Here is an 18,433-nt window from a genome sequence, read left to right on the forward strand (position 1 = left end):
AGTATAATTATTTAGAAGGTTATCAAAGGAATTATTTTGGAATTTTTTTAAAAATTCTTCATATTTTATTGCTGAGAAACTGAGGTTTGCAAATATTCTAAGGTTCCAAATTCTAATCAAGAATCAGCTTCTAGATTTTCCTCATAATTCTCCACCTGTCTTGGAAAAATCAATAATCAGTCAAAATCTAGTCAAGTCAAAATATTCAACAACAAAATAGTGGGAAAAAAAGACTACATTTGCGTTAATATTTTAAATAATGTATCCAATAGTCAGTCTATCCTAAACTTGCTGCTATATAACCGCTCTGCCTTTATCTTTGGCATCAACTCTCACTTTCCCTCTCATTCTTTTCTTCTATATAACCAATATCATACAACTAAAACAAATTCAAGAAAATAATTTTGCTTCGAACACGTTTGAAGTATTGGAGATAGATTTTTCATTTTAGGGTACAATCGTCCGCCTCAGGGCGTTAAATATTATTGCATGGTTTTGCATGGTTTAAGAGATTAGTCTTTTGATCGATCAGAGTCAACGTTAACGTTACGATTGGTTGAAGATGGAGCCAGCAAATCTTAATATTTTAAGAGGGAGTAATAGTTTAAGGGGAAGTTTTAGGGCAAATAGTAGTTCAATATTTTCACGTTCAGCTCGAGATGAAGATGATGAAGAAGCTCTTAAATGGGCTGCTTTAGAAAAATTGCCAACTTTTGATCGTCTGAGAAAAGGTTTATTGTTTGGATCAGAAGGTGATTCTGCTGCTGAAGTTGATATAAATGATATTGGACATCAAGAAAGGAAATCTTTACTTGAAAGGCTTGTTAAAGTTGCAGATGAAGATAATGAGAAGTTGTTGTTGAAACTCAAGAATAGAATTGACACGTAAGTGAAAGAATTTTTTTACCCATATATGTATACGAGAACCTTGGCGTAACTGGTAAAGTTGCTGTCATGTGATCAAGAGGTCACGTGTTTGAACTGTGAAAGTAGGCTCTTGAAGAAATGTAGGGTAAGACTGTGTACAATAGATCCTTATGGTCTGGCCCTTCTTCGGACCCCGCGTATAACGTGAGTCTAGCCCTTCCTCGAACCCCGCGCATAGCGGGAGCTTAGTGCACCAGACTACTCTTATACTAGTTTGTTTACATAAATGATACTCCCTCTGTTCTAATTTATGTGAACCTATTTGACTAGACACAGAATTTAAGAAAAAATGTAGACTTTTGAAATTTGTAGTTCTAAATAAGTTAAAAAGGGGTCTAGAGTATTTGTGTGATTATAAAAACTTCTTATTAAGGGTAAAATTGAAAGTTTAAACTAAATTATTTTCAAATTTAAAAAAAGAATCATTTTTTTGAAACAGACAAAAAAAAAATATGTTCACACAAAAACCAGAACGGAGGGAGCATGGGACATCAAGAAAGAAAGAGTTTGCTTGAGATGCTGGTCAAAGTTGTAGATGAGAAGTTGTTGAAACTCATATAGAGTTGACACGTAAGGGAAAGTGTCAATATATATAGGGAACGCGTGTACCTTATGTTATTATATGTATGAGTATATATATAATTATAAGAAACTATATATGTTTGTTATTAAAATAATATGTTGAGTTATAAAATAAAATTTAAAGGAGAGTGTCCTATTGTGATTTTTGAAATTTGCCTTCAATTACCAAGCTTATTAGATTGTTTTCTTTCTTAAATGATAAGGTTGAAATAATAGTCCATTTATTAATCTCTTTTAAAATTAGATTGCGTGATCACTTTGATGTGCAATTGTTAAGATATTTGAACCTGACGTACTCCCTCCTGCTCACAGCAAGTGATCAATTTGCTTTTTTATTTTGGTTCAAAATAAGTGTCCAGTTATGTAATTAAGAAAGAATTCAATTTGTTTTTACAAAATAACTCCTATGTACATATCCCTAAAAAGTTTTCTTACTCCTCACATTAAATGTTTAGTTAAGGGTAGTTTAGTCATAGTAGGTATTTTTGTATAGAATTTAGTATTTTCTTAATGGGCGTGCTAAAAGCAAATTGACCACTTATTGTGAACCGGAGGGAGTATATAATTATGATAGTAGGTAGCAATTAATACAATTGTCAATGAACAATACTTAACAATAAAATTAGGTGAAATATCACATATGTTATTTTGTGATTTAACCCCTAGCATAAGTCTTTTAAACTTCCTCATTTAAAAAAAGCAGACGTGTTTCCTTAATTAATCTAAACCGAAACATTTGAGCTCATAAATATATACTTCCTCTGTCTCATATTAACAGTCGTGGTTACTAAAAATAATCATCTTAAATTATTTGTCACTTTAGAAGTTCAATACAAAATTAATTATCTTTTTCCTTTTTTACCCTTTGTAATAATTATCTTTGAAAACTACAAACACCTAACTTTGTTCATATACAGATGAAAAAAGATTAAATATTAAAATATTTAAAATATGAATAAGGGTAAAGTAGTCAAAATTTCATCCTAATTAGTTTTTCTTAAGGGGCGTATACAGGATAATAATGACAGATAATATGAGATGGAGGGAGTACTAATAAAACTATACTCCCTTTGTCTCATATTAATAGTCGTGATTACTAAAAATAGTTGTCTTAAATTATTTGTCATTTAGAAGTTCAAGACAAAACTGATTATTTTTTCCTTTTTTATTCTTAGTAACAATTGTTCTTGCATATGGAGATAACGCATAAATAGAATAAATATTCAATGAAGAGAGATTATATCTTAAGACATAAATAAAAGTAGAATAGTCCAATCCCTTTTCTAATTAATATTTCTTAAGGGACGCGTAAAAGAGAAACACTACACCTTATATGAGACGAAGGAGTATAAAAAAAAAGTGGTAGACTAATTCCAAGAAAGTAAATTGACTACACTAATTGCTTGGCAGTTAGAGGGAGCTTAATGTCAATGACTTCCCATTTAATTGATTCATTATCATTTATTAGAAGGAAAATTTACTATTTGGTACAACAATATTAAAGGAATAGTGTTTCTACGAGGGATAAAAATGTCTTTTAATTTTTATGAATATTTTGGTAAATCAACTTTACAACTTAGGGTCTTGCCACTTTTAGTATAGTATGATGATAATGATGCAAGGGTAAAATGGTCGATCAATGTTTGAAGGAAATTTTAGTAAAGAACTTCCACTAAAAGTCTTCACACTCATAATATCGTATAATGATAATGATATATACTATAGTTCGTTTACGAAAGGGGAGTCTTGGTGTAACCGGTAAAGCTGTGGCCATGTGATGCCATGTGACCAAGAGATTACGGGTTCGAGCCGTAAAAACAACATCTTGTAGAAATGCAGGGTAATATTGCGTACAATATAATAGATCCTTGTGGTCCATCCTGTTCGGTTCCCGGGCTAAGCAGCCCCAAAGCTTAGTGCATCAGGCTGCTCTTATACTTGTTTGTTTACAATTTTCGGGAAATCTCGATGCAATGGTAAGAGTTGTCGTCATAATGACAAAAAGTTCATGGGGTTTAAGACGTGAAAACAACCACTTGTAAAAATGGAAAGTAAGATTGTGTGCCCAGGGGTCACGAGTTTTAAGCTGTGAAAACAATCTCTTAAAGAAATGCAACATATGAGCAGGGGCAGAGGTTGTGTAGTAGTTACGTGTTCGGACAAACCCAGTAGCTTTTGCTTAAACCTTGTATCTGTATTAGAAAATTCATTAAATATGTAAAAATATTTAATTGCGAACCCAGTAACTACAATGAACTAGGGTTCAGTGATAAGATCAGAACCCATAACCTTCAAATCTTGGCTCCGCCTCTACATATGAGTATGTATAATGAACTTGAGGCGATACCTTTCTTCGGACCTAGGCATAGCGGGAACTTAGTGTGTCGAAGTTTTGCCTTTTTGCTTTTCCTAACTATGACTTGAGTTTACCTTTTTTATTTTTATTAGTTGATATTTAATTTTTTGTTCCTTTTTGTTGAAAAAATGAAAAATTTACAGAGTTGGGATTGATATGCCATCAATAGAAGTAAGATATGAGAATCTAACTATTGAGGCAGATGCATATGTAGGAAGCAGAGCTTTGCCTACTTTTATCAACTTCATTACCAACTTCTTTGAGGTAAAAATCTAAACCAAAAAAAACAAAAAACAAAATATTTTTTTTATATATCTATTTTTTTTAATTTGCAAAGGAGTTGTTATTTTATCATACTAACTTTTGTGTTTTTTTTTTCAAACTAACTTTTGTGTATTTTGTTTTCCAATTTTTTTGCTCCAAAGACAATGTTGAATTCTGTTCACATTCTTCCAAGTAAAAAGAGGCAAATTACAATACTCAAAGATGTAAGTGGTATGATTAAGCCATGCAGATTAACTCTGCTTTTGGGACCTCCAAGCTCTGGAAAAACTACATTTTTATTAGCTTTGGCTGGAAAGCTTGATCCTACTCTAAGGGTAAGATTTTTAATTCCAAATATCTTAGAATTTTTTTAAAATAAAGATATTGTATAAAACTCGCAAGGGTGGCCGAGTTGGTTAAGCAGGAAATCCCCCAAATGGGAGGTCACAAATTCGAAACCCCCTGTCATGTTGAGCAGAAGATCTCCCAAATGGAAGGTCGCAGGTTCGAAACCCCCTGCATGCTTTCTCGGTCGAGCTCGTTTCACGGGGCTTGTCTAGTGCGGTATACCTCTCGAGTGTGGTTTCCGAGCTACTACACTGGAGCAAGGTTTACCTAGAGCGCACCTGAAAGGTAGTGGTTGCGGGTTCCTTAGTTTACAAAAAAGTATTGTATAAAAGATTTATTCTTTATTCAATGACAATAAAATTGTTTTTTTTTTACACAATCATTATATCTTAACCTACTATAGAAGATTTCTTGTCTTATTTTTCAGTTCACTAATTCCACTAATTATGACTTGATACTATAATTTTTTTTTATATTGTCAATGTATAGAAGTTAAACGCTTTTATAAATAAGAAGAAAAAAAAAACTAAATTTTCTATCTATCTATCTATCTATTTTTTTAAAATTGTTTTTGGAAATCAGGTTGATGGAAAGGTGACATATAATGGACATGAATTACATGAGTTTGTGCCACAAAGAACAGCTGTTTATATTAGCCAAAATGATTTACATATTGGAGAAATGACTGTAAGAGAAACTTTGGAATTTTCTGCAAGATGTCAAGGAGTTGGCTCTAGATATCGTTAGTATTTTCTTATTGATTTTTTTTTAATAATTAAATTCAATTTTTGTAAGTGAGTTTTATTTATAATTTTTTTTTTTTGCAGCAAAAACATATAGATATTCATTTATTAATTATTTTCTTGAAAATTTGTGTAGAGATGTTGGCTGAATTATCAAGAAGAGAGAAAGAAGCTAATATCAAGCCAGATCCTGATCTTGATATCTACATGAAGGTAAGAATACAAACAAACTATACTAATAATGAAAGGGAGTACTAAATTTTTTAGTATATCTACATTTATACTTTTTATTTGTTGTTTTTGGGAAATATAGGCTGCAGCAACAGAAGGACAGGAAGCAAATGTTTACACAGATTATGTTCTTAAGGTAACATCAAGTATTCAATCATATATTTTGGCAAAAGGGTTGAAAAGAGTTCAATAAGGATTTTACTTATATACACTGATATTGATATTGAAGGAGAGCCTTGATGTAACTGATAAAGTTGCTACCATGTGACCAGGAGGTCACGGGTTCGAGCCGTGGAAACAGCCTCTTGCAGGAATGCAGAGTAAGGTTGCGTACAATAGACCTTTGTGGTCCGGCTCTTCCCTGCACCTCGCGCATAGCGAGATCTTAATGCACCGGGCTGTCCTACACTGATATTGTAAAGAATCTTTACACTAGTAGTGTATCTTAACCTGTTGTAACATGTAATTTGCCTTACTTTCCACGTTACTAATCTCAACTTTTATGAACGTTTTATCTTTTAAGTGTCCTGATAGCGAAAAGCTAAACTCAATTAATAATAGTAACTTGCTTTCTACTTGCATTTGCAGATTTTGGGACTGGATGTTTGTGCTGATACTATGGTGGGAGATGAAATGCTAAGGGGTATCTCAGGCGGACAAAAGAAACGTGTAACAACAGGTGAAATGCTAGTTGGACCGGCAAAGGCACTTTTCATGGATGAAATCTCAACTGGATTAGACAGTTCAACGACTTTCTCCATTGTCAATTCTCTAAGACAATCCGTGCAGCTAATGAAAGGAACTACTGTGATATCTCTGTTGCAGCCAGCTCCCGAAACTTACAACCTGTTTGATGACATTATCCTGTTATCAGATGGCTACATTGTGTATCAGGGCCCTCGAGAGTCCGTTCTTGACTTCTTTGAATCCATGGGATTCAAATGCCCTGAAAGAAAAGGCGTGGCGGATTTCTTGCAAGAGGTATGTCGTACAATAAAGTATAACCAAGAAATTTTTATAATTTTGAAGTGTGCTACCATCTCATGTATAAGTTTAAACTGTTAGAAAGAGCACACTTTTATATAGTTAATTATGTCTTCAACGTGTCCCCTCACGTGCCAGACTGATTCTTTTTCATGGGTGGCGATAATACTTAACATATGTGTGTGACCTTAAAAGTTTAATATGTTAACTATGTCTTAGACATATAAGAATTAAGTTTAGGTTCTAAAAGGTGGAAGTTTTTAAATTACTTCTTGCAGGTAACATCAAAGAAGGATCAACAGCAATATTGGGTTAAGAAGGATGAGCCTTATAGGTTTATCACATCAAAAGAATTTGCCGAGGCATATCAGTCTTTCCATGTCGGAAAGAAACTTAGCTATGAGCTTGCAACTCCATATGACAAGAGCAAAAGCCACCCTGCTGCTTTGTCTACTCAGAAGTATGGTATAGGGACAAAACAACTGTTGAAAGTCTGCGCTGAACGAGAATTCCTGCTAATGAAGAGGAACTCATTTGTTTACATCTTCAAGCTCTTTCAGGTACTGACTACTTGGTCTATTAGAGATGTAAAGGTGTTTGCCGTTTCATAACCATGTTTTTCAGTTGTAATGATCTCTTTGTTTCTGTTCTTTTTCTTATCAGCTCGTGGTAATGGCACTTATAACGATGACTGTCTTTTTCCGAACTAAGATGCCCCGAGATGATATGGATGATGGAGGGATATATGCTGGTGCTCTCTTTTTCGTGGTCGTTCAGATTATGTTTAATGGAATGGCTGAGATCAACCTAACAATTCTCAAGCTTCCAGTTTACTTCAAGCAAAGGGACCTTCTCTTTTTCCCTTCATGGGCTTACGCCCTTCCCACGTGGATCCTCAAAATCCCTATAACAATTGTTGAAGTTGCAATTTGGACGTTCCTTACATATTATGTCATGGGATTTGATCCGAATGTTTCAAGGTAAGGGAAGAAAAAAGACAGTGCCTACTAATAATAATTAGGTGGCCTTTGTAATTTCTTTCATCCCATGATTATTAATTGAATCGACTATTGCTTTGCAGATTGTTCAAACAATTCTTTCTTCTCGTACTAGTACACCAGATGGCATCAGCATTGTATCGATTCATTGGAGCAGCAGGGAGAACAATGGGAGTCGCTAGTACATTTGGAGCATTTGCTCTGATCTTACAGTTTGCATTGAGTGGATTCATCCTCTCAAGAGGTATACTTTATGTTGTTTGCATAAATTCTTTTTCTTGTTCAATCAGACACCGAGGGGGAGCCGTGGAGCAATGGTCAAGTTGTCTCCGTATGATGCTTGCATCAGGGTAGGGTGCCCTGGAATCAGCCACTGATGCTTGCATCAGGGTAGGGTGCCTACATTACATACCTTGGGATGGGGCCCTTCCCCATACCCTGCGTGAACCGGATGTTTTGTGCACCGGGCTGCCCTTGATCAATCAGACACCATATTTATTTTATATTTTTCTTGATGCTGCAGATGATGTGAAGAAATGGTGGATCTGGGGTTACTGGATCTCACCATTGATGTATTCCATGAATTCAATTCTTGTGAATGAATTTGATGGGAAGAACTGGAAACATGTAAGTGTCTTATTCCTAACGCAGCACGCAAATAATTAAGTTTCTCGTATATGGATGCTCATTTCCACTCTTAATTAATATAGATCGCGCCAAATGGAAATGAGCCACTTGGTGATGCAGTAGTAAGAGCTCGAGGATTCTTTCCGGATGCATACTGGTACTGGATAGGTATTGGGGCACTTATTGGATTCGTAATGATCCTCAACGTCTTCTACAGTTTAGGACTTGCTTACCTAAACCGTGAGTATCTCTGATGTCTCTACTTTCCCCTTGAAAAAGAAAAATGCCATGTACTAACATAAAAATTAATGATGTCGTGTACTATGACCAGGAAAAAGAATTTACCTCTGGACTCCTACAAAGGTGGTTAATACCTTATTTCTTATATATCTGCAGCATTGAGGTGATTCTGTTAGTGAGGGTCAGAACAAAAAGAGGGGTATGGTTCTTCCATTTGAGCCCCATTCCATCACTTTTGATGACGTCGTATACTCTGTTGACATGCCTCAGGTGCCTTCCCAGAAAGCTGTCGATAATATTATTCATGTGGTTTTTGGCTCTTTTCTGTGAACAAAAAACTTGAATATTCTATTGACTTGCAGGAAATGAAAGGACAAGGTTCAACAGAAGATAGATTGGTACTTCTAAAGGGTGTAAGTGGATCTTTCAGGCCAGGTGTTCTCACGGCTTTAATGGGCGTTAGCGGTGCTGGTAAAACGACATTGATGGACGTCTTGGCTGGAAGAAAAACAGGAGGATATATTGATGGAAGCATCAAGATTTCTGGATATCCAAAGAAACAAGAAACCTTTGCACGTGTTTCCGGTTACTGTGAGCAGAATGATATCCATTCACCTTATGTTACAGTTTACGAGTCCTTGGTTTACTCAGCTTGGCTGCGTTTACCACAAGATGTCGATGAAAACAAGAGAAAGGTTGGTTCCTATAAATTCTATCTCTAGTCTATCCTGCATATTGGTCGAACCTATTATACAACGAAGCAGACAATAACACTATCGATTGATCGCCTTTCTACAGATGTTTGTTGAGGAAGTTATGGAACTTGTGGAGCTAACACCATTAAGATCAGCTTTAGTTGGATTGCCAGGAGTAAATGGTCTATCAACCGAGCAACGGAAAAGGTTGACCATTGCAGTTGAACTAGTATCAAACCCCTCTATCATTTTCATGGACGAACCAACTTCAGGGCTGGATGCAAGAGCTGCAGCCATTGTCATGAGAGCTGTTAGGAACACCGTCGATACAGGAAGAACCGTTGTCTGTACCATTCATCAGCCTAGTATCGACATTTTCGAAGCCTTTGATGAGGTGAGGTTTTTTAACCTTCCAGGACAATAAAGCTAATATTTGTTTCCCCTTTCTTTTGCCATTGAATACTAAAAAGAAACACGACTTTGCAGCTATTTCTAATGAAACGTGGGGGACAAGAGATATATGTTGGTCCTCTAGGTCGCCATTCTTGCCATTTGATCAAATACTTTGAGGTATGTTACCAAAGCAAGAAAATGAATTCTTTTTCCTAGTTTATATAATCAAAATACAGAAGGGGAGCCTTGGCGTAACTTGTAAAGTTGCTGCCATGTGACCAGGAGGTCACGGGTTCGAGCTGTGGAAACAGTCTCTCGCAGAAATGCAGGGTAAGATTGCATACAATAGAAGAGCGTAGTGCACCGGGCTGACCTTTTTTTATATATATAATCAAAAACTAATCTTAGTTTCGTCTTGAATTCAGTCAATGCCTGGAGTTAGTAAGATAAAGGAGGCTTACAATCCAGCAACTTGGATGTTAGAAGTTACAGCCTCGTCTCAAGAAATGATGTTAGGTGTCGACTTTGCTGATCTGTACAAGAAATCAGACCTCTACAAGAGGAACAAAGCCTTGATTGCTGAACTAAGTACGCCTCGTCCTGGTACAAAGGATCTGCATTTTGAAACTCAATTTTCACAGCCTTTCTGGACCCAATGTATGGCTTGTCTCTGGAAGCAATATTGGTCGTACTGGCGTAATCCATCCTATACTGCAGTTAGATTCATTTTCACATTATTCATAGCGCTTGTCTTTGGCACAATGTTCTGGGATCTTGGCACCAAAGTGTAAGTACAAGTCATAATTTGAAGTAAATAGAACTTTGTATAGTACTTAAGCTAAACTATTCGAGCTTTATTGATCACAGGAGTCGGAGCCAGGATCTTTTCAACGCCATGGGATCCATGTATGCTGCATGTCTTTTCCTCGGTGTACAAAATTCATCGTCAGTCCAGCCTGTTGTAGCCGTTGAGCGAACTGTATTTTATAGAGAAAGAGCTGCTGGAATGTATTCAGCCATACCTTATGCCATTGGACAGGTGAACAGATAGTTCAATTTTGTCACATTTTGTAGACATTTCAGCCTTAAAAAGACATCATATTAATCCATGAAAACTTTATTTATCTTGCAGGTTATTGTTGAATTACCTTATGTATTTGTACAAGCTGCTTTCTATGGTATCATTGTGTATGCGATGATCGGATTTGAATGGACTGCTGCCAAGTTCTTTTGGTACTTCTTCTTCATGTACTTCACGCTCTTGTACTTCACCTTCTATGGTATGATGACCGTAGCCATTACCCCGAATCAAAACGTTGCTTCCATTGTCGCGGCCTTCTTCTATGCAGTATGGAATCTCTTCTCAGGATTCATCGTTCCACGACCTGTAAGTTCACGAAAATCCTCAATTCCATCGATTTTTGTCCTTGTAAATTAACCTCAATCTCGAAAAATGACAAGTTAATGTTCCCTTTTTTGTTAAAACAGCGTATTCCAATATGGTGGAGATGGTACTACTGGGCATGCCCTGTTGCATGGACCTTATATGGTCTCGTTGCATCACAATTCGGTGACCTACAAAACGATCTTGGCAATAATGAAAATGTGGAACAATTCTTGAGTCGTTACTTTGGATTTGAGCATGATTTTCTTGGAGTAGTCGCAGCTGTGATCGTTGCATTGCCCGTTATGTTCGCCGTCATATTTGCATTGGCCATTAAGGCACTCAACTTCCAGAGAAGATAAGAGAGTTCACCTACTACAACTTATGAGAAAAAAGAAAATGCAAAAGTCAAAACTACTATATATATATATATATATCACTACTTGAAAATTGTTTCTTGTAACATTTTGTATTTCTGTGTATGTACTTTTGTTTTTCCTTAATCCCAAGTTTTGTTTGTACAAACAAATAATTTTTCAATGATAAATGAAAATATATGCACAATTTACTCCGTTGTTGGCTTCTTTTTTATCCTCCCCTTTAACTATATGCTAGTTCTCTTCTTTTTTTTTTTCTTTTTCATTCTTAAAAAGGGCAGCCCGTTGCACTAAGCTTGCACTATGCGCGGGATCCGAGAAGGGTCGGACCACAAGGGTCTATTGTACGCAATCTTATACTACATTTCTGCAAGTGGGGTGTTTCCACGGCTCGAACCCGTGACCTCTTAGTCACATGACAACAACTTTACCACTTACGTCAAGGCTCCCGTTCCTTCTTTTTCCTTCTCAAAATAAAAAATCAAGAACCATTGGAAAGATTAAGGAGATCGAAAAATAAAAGAAAAGAGCCAATGGAACCTTTGCTAAAGTGGAAAACTCCAATGTTAATATCCAACAAAAAGTTATGTAAAATAGTCGAAAACTACTACTACTAGTTTGTACAATGCAGAATGGTCCACATGAATCCTTGGTTTGCCCCTTTAGGCAGTGGCAGAGCTGAGGGGCGCGGGTTTCATATGAATCCTCTCTGCCGAAAAGTTACTATGTATATACAGTAGATCTTGAATCCCTTTGACACAACCTAAGAGCTATTTGTGTGTTTACTTTTTTATATTTTGAATCTCCTTAGCGAAAATCCTGGCTCTCTGCTACTGCCTTTAGGTGGCAATTGAGCTCATAGTTCTGTGTCAGATAGGAGAGTAGTTGATTCAAGATTCATAGTTGAATTCACATTGAAAAAAAATGATCTCTTAATAATTCCCTCTTTTATTACAAAGGCATATGCATGATTAACTCTAAAAAGAAGTAAAGCCCTGAGATTTGATTTTCTTGCCTGCAAATAATAAGATTCATTAAGGCGTATCAGAAACTATAACATGCATTGCTTGAGTAGATAGTCTAGCTATACTTGATCTGTTCACCTTAACTTGTTCTTATCCAAAATATTCTAGGCGTCGGCAAAACACTGCTGTTTTTTTCAAAAACAGAAGCCCTGTAGCACCCCGTGACGGGAATGGGAACAGCCCTATGCGCAGGCAACAACACCGACTCTACGAAGTCAGAATTGAATCTTTATTTTTGTTGGCTTTTCCAATTCAATCTTGAAAGCAATTCAATTGCGTAAAGCGAGTACTTCTAGCTGGTGCGCCTGCTTCTTATTTTGGTGACTATGTTTCTTTTGGCGAATTTAGTTTGATAAGTGCCCCATGTGCAGAGGTGGATCCCGAAGTTATATTTAATGGGTTCAAACTTGCACTGTACTCATTACTGTCACACCTCCTTTTTCCGCGCCCGTGAGGGTGCGTAGGGAGTTTTCTCCAATTAAAGGACAGTCGAAACGGGATTTGTTTGTTTGTTTCAGAGTCGCCACCTGGGAATTTTAAGGCGTCCCAAGTCACCGGTTTTAATCCCTGAATCGAGGAGAATATGACTCTGTCTATTTAACAGTCTGCGCACCAGAAATCCGGATAAAGAATTCTGTTAACCCGGGAGAAGGTGTTAGGCATTCCCGAGTTCCGTGGTTCTAGCACGGTCGCTCAACTGTTATATTCGGCTTGATTATTTTGATTTGTTAAATACATCTTTTATTGCATGATTTTATTGTTACCGCTTCTATTTAGATTTAAAGTCCCTTCTTTGAATCGAATCACGCGTACGTATATTCGTGTTGTAAATTATATTTTTTAAAACATGCGGAGTTGTGTCACGCGCACGTGTACACAATAATATAGATAATATTTTTATTAAAATAATTATTTTCGAAATTATGCTTTAAATAAAATCAAGAACATTCGCCCTTTTGGTATAATTAAGTAGTGAACCTCACATCTCGGGTTTTTATGAAATTAATAATGATATTCTCCGAGAAATCCCTTTTATTAAATATTCGATCGAAGTTGCGCGAACGCATAATCCGAATTGCTTTTAGAAATATAATCAGGTTACGCGAACGTATCCCTAATCACAAAAATATTCTTGATAAGGTTCTCTACAAATTGTTATTACGTGTTGACCGCGAGCCTTGTTTTACACATATGAATCATATACCTCAAATTTTAAAGAATTAATGACGTGAAAAAGAAAACAGACAATATGTATCTAAAACTAACATTTTTTCGTGGATACAACATTTGGATGTCCATAAATCGAATCGTGTATAAAATTGGGAAAGAACTTAAAATGATAAACAAATTAATAATTTCCGCAGAATCTTCATTGTTTCATTTAAGGCGAACTCTTCTTCTATATATCTTTTACATAAAATGCCACGATTCGTTTATAAATCCCATGTCCTTTTCATGTATTTGTTTTAGTCCAAAGTTACAATGGTTTGGTTAATGTTTGCAATGGAAGATAAGAGTCAAGTTGATAAGAAAAAGAAATATTACAAACTAATTCAATAAAATTGCTTTATATACAACGTAATTGTTCGTCTGAACCATTCATAATATTCTAACGTCGTAACAAGCTAATCAATTCACCTTTCTTATGGTTATACATATACCCGTTATCTTACCATATATGAAAAAATACAATCAACATCATTTTAACCTTATTCAACAACAGAGGTTAGTAATGTAGTTTTCTTGATATTTCTATCCTACTTTACATTTAGCTAACAATATTACGGGATGTAATTAATGGCCCATTTTATGCTATGTTCCCTACCTTGATAATTCAATCATGACTTCACTTAATGAAAATTCCGAAATAGGTGATATTATTACAACACTTATACGAACTTTAAAATGTAACAATTATCTTATATTCATTACGTCAAACGTACTACTATATTAATCAACTGAAACAAAACCAAATTTTAAACTAATGAACTTGCACGAATGAAAAACAGAATTATAATTCCCGAACTTCATTAATTTGTCATGTTGAAACTTTTCATGACATGAATTTACAGATATGTACCTGATATTGGAAGCAAAAGAAAATGAAGATGAGAATCAGCAGCAGTAATAACAGTACAACAGCAACAACTGCCCAGCAATAGTAACAACCTAGTAACAGACCGGTGGAGTAGTAATCTCAAAAAGCTTTAAGCTTTGAATGAAACAACAACCATTGATACTAATTTCAAACAAAGAAAGAAAGCAGAAGATTTTTTAGTTTTTTTTTTTTATTTTTTATTTTGCAGCTTAAATATTTTTCGGAATTTTTCTTTCTCTTAAATGTTCAGCCCTTTTTTTTCTCTCTTCTATTCTTTGTCCGTTTTTTTTCCTCTCTATCTGTCTGTGTATTTTTTCTTGTCTGTTCTCTCCTAAATCTGATTTCAAGACTTCATATATATAACTCATCCCATAAACTTTTCAATTAATTAATATCCATACTTTTTCTCTACCCAACCCATTATCTTCTCACTCATCCCCATTACATTAAATAAACATATCACACCACCCCATTATATTTTGTCCCTCATGCCTAACATAAAATAATGCAAGATTCCCCCCACTAAATTTTGTTTTGTCCCCCATTTATATTAAATAACCATATCACAACTCACCCCATTTTATTTTGTCCCCATGCTTCAAATAAACAATTACAAAATGTACAATTCCTAAACTACCTCTCCGACCTTACTAAAAATTACTAAACTACCCCTGAACGTACTACAAATTACCAAACTACCCATCAACTATAACACATCAATTAATCAAACTTTAACAAAAATATAGGTAATATGATTAATTTCTAACAATGTTCAAACAACAAATTTCATGAACATGATTTCTTCAACATTTCAATAACAAATCACATGAACATGATTTCAACCACAAATCATATGAACACAAATTGAACAACCAAGAACAACTAAAATTTGATTGAACAATATTTTTAGAAACAACAAACCTATTTTCGGATTTAAACAACAACAACAATCAAACAAGTACATTTAGATTTCTAAATTCAATAATATTGAACTTAAAATCAACCATAACAACATTACAACAAACAATTCCTATATCAAACTTAAACAAGATTATGAGACAAATTCACGAAATAATCATAAATGATAAACAAGAAATCAAACTATACAAAATTCGGATTCAAGATCATCCAAACAAAGTATGAACATGAATGAATCTATTTTAACACAACAAACATGACGGATTAAACGATTAAATCAATATATTTCCTTTAACACAACTAAATTCTTTTTAGACAAATAACAAGATCGACGAATAAACAATTATGAACTTAAGCTTGAACTTAACAATATTAATAATTTCTAACAATACATAAACACATGAAACAAATTGAAGAAACAATTAATTAAACTTCAATTTGTATCTAACAAACATTAAACTAACAAATATTCACTTAAACAACAATACAAACATGAAATAAACATGAAACATAACTAATTAATCTTTCATTTGAAATCTGAAAAATTAATTTAACAAACAACACATGAGCATGAACTAAAAATTAATTCAAACGATAAACAAAACAAACATTTGCCGATTTTAGATTCGAAAATATCAAAGCAAAATACGGACAAAAAACTCAAAAACTACTAACCGGATCGAAATGAAATATGTACGGACTGTTTCGACGAACCTCGAATGGGAATGAATCTGTCCGGATTCGACGACGAACTCAACGACGAACTCACCTTCCTTGTAAACTTTGACGAACTCAAAACGACGCTCGACGACCTCGACTAAAACTCAACCGAGCAGCTCGTCTAAAGATACAACAGCTGGAACGAAGGAGAAGTGATGAACAGAAGCAGCTGGAAGTGAAGAAGAAGGTGGAACGGGAAGCAGCAGCAGCACGTTTGGACGCCATGGACGTGAAGCAGAAGCAGCAGCTCGGAGACGGCTTCCATGGCGACGCTCAAGCTGAAGAAGACGAAGAAGAACAGCAGCAGCTGAGGCTTGTTTTGGCCTCAAGCTGCTCGACGGAAGCAGCTGGTCGTCGCTCATCCATGGCGGAATGAGCTGGACGACGAGGGCAGCGACCGGGGGGGGTCCGTCGGTTCAGGCGTCCATGGTCGTTTGTTTAGGGTGGTGTTGACGACGGACAACGACGACGAGGGAGGGGACTGTTTGGTCGAAGGTCTGGACGACGCCATGGGAGGCAGCCATGGTTATCTTGAGGAAGAAGAAGAAGATAGGAGGGGTGGCGGATTGGTTTAGTGTTTTTAGGGTTTTCTTCTTTTAATTTTTGTTTTGTTTTGTAAAATGTAAGACAAAGGGGTTTGGGTCTTTTGGGTTATGGACTGGGTCGACCCAGTTCGAAATGGACTGGGTCGTAGGGAAGATTGGGCCATTTTTTGGGCCTGTGGCTTGAAATTGAAGAAGAGGCCCAATTCCGACTTTCTTTATATTTTCGATCTCTTTTCTTCTTTTATTTCTCTAAAACTAAATTATAAAAATACTTAAACTATTATTAAGAACTAAATTAAGTTATAAAAGCGCAAATTAACTCCCAATATCAATTAACACGCAATTAAATAATAATTAAGCATGAAATTGTATATTTGGACATTAAATGCTAAAAATGCAAACGATGCCTATTTTTGTAATTTTTAATTTTTGTAAAACAAATTTAATTACTAACAATTGTAGAATTAAATCCTACATGCAAAATGTGACATATTTTTGTATTTTTTATTAATTTAGCAAAATAAACACGCACAGACAAATACAAATAATTATTCAAAATATCACAAAATTGCACACCAAAGAAAAATCATTTTATTTTTGAATTTTTGGGAGTAATTCTCATATAGGGCAAAAATCACGTGCTTACAGCTGCCCCTCTTTGCCCGGAGACACGAAGGGTTTTCGTGCAAAGATAAAACGAGCGATTTTTGCCCATCCGAGTACTCCGTGTGAAGCATTTTTTTGAAAAAGATTTGACCGAACCTTTGCTTCAAAGGTTTCCTACATATCCTGGGCTAAACAGGAATCAGTTCAATGTAGTTCGGGAAATTTTGGTAGCTGGGACTACCGTGGGACTGCATTGTTACTGTTGTTGCATGTTATTACCACTGCTTATCGATCTCCTTGTTACACCATGCTTAAAAGAAAACAAGAAGCTAGGCTAGAGTATAATTTGTTTTTGTTGCCTTGCTTCCTTGTCTGCTTGCATTTCTCTTTTTGACACATGTACTTGAGTTTGTACTGTGACCTCTTGTTGCAACCTTCTGTTTCCCGGTGCCGGGGAATTTTATTGTTTCCTGCTGGGGATTCCTATTGTAACCCTCTGTTTTATTGTCCTCTGACTTGATCTTTAAATGTATGCCTCTGTTATCTGGGCGGGCTCCCAACTTCAATACTTGAAAATTAAAGACTTGAAATGTATGCCTCTGTTATCTGGGCGGGCTCCCAACTTCAATGCTTGAAATGTAAAGACTGAATGTATGCCTCTGTTCTATGGGCGGGCTCCCAACTTCAACAACTGAAATGTAAAGACTGAAATGTATGCCTCTGTTATCTGGGTGGGCTCCCAATATCAACAACAACTTTTAAAAATAAGCGTCATTCCTCTCTTCAGGCGGGCTCCTGACTTCAAATACACAACTTTGAAAATAAACGTCTTTCCTCTCTTCAGGCGGCTCCTGACTTCAACCAATACATCACCATTCCTTTCTTTAGGTTGGCGAGATTTCAACAAATTTTAAAAACGCCTTTCCTCTCTTCAGGCGGGCTCCTGACTTCAACCAATACATCGCCATTCCTTTCTTTAGGTTGGCGAGATTTCAACAACTTTTAAAAACGCCTTTCCTCTCTTCAGGCGGGCTCCTGACTTCAACCAATACATCGCCATTCCTTTCTTTAGGTTGGCGAGATTTCAACAACTTTTAAAAACGCCTTTCCTCTCTTCAGGCGGGCTCCTGACTTCAACAACTTTGAAAATAATCGCCATTCCTCTCTTCAGGCGGGCTCCTGACTTCAACCAATACATCGCCATTCCTTTCTTTAGGTTGGCAAGATTTCAACAACTTTTAAAAAACGCCTTTCCTCTCTTCAGGCGGGCTCCTGACTTCAACAACAACTTTGAAAATAATCGCCATTCCTCTCTTCAGGCGGGCTCCTGACTTCAACCAATACATCGCCATTCCTTTCTTTAGGTTGGCAA

At 35.8% G+C, this 18,433-nt stretch overlaps 1 pseudogene; it reads left to right on the top strand.

Annotated features, from left to right (window-relative positions):
* The first annotated feature begins 355 nt into the window (after positions 1-355).
* LOC107759619 (pleiotropic drug resistance protein 1-like) lies at positions 356-11,328 on the top strand (annotated as a pseudogene).
* Positions 11,329-18,433: the final 7,105 nt, after the last annotated feature.

This window comes from Nicotiana tabacum, chromosome 11 (assembly GCF_000715075.1).
Source record: "Nicotiana tabacum cultivar K326 chromosome 11, ASM71507v2, whole genome shotgun sequence".
NCBI classification, from domain to species: domain Eukaryota; kingdom Viridiplantae; phylum Streptophyta; class Magnoliopsida; order Solanales; family Solanaceae; genus Nicotiana; species Nicotiana tabacum.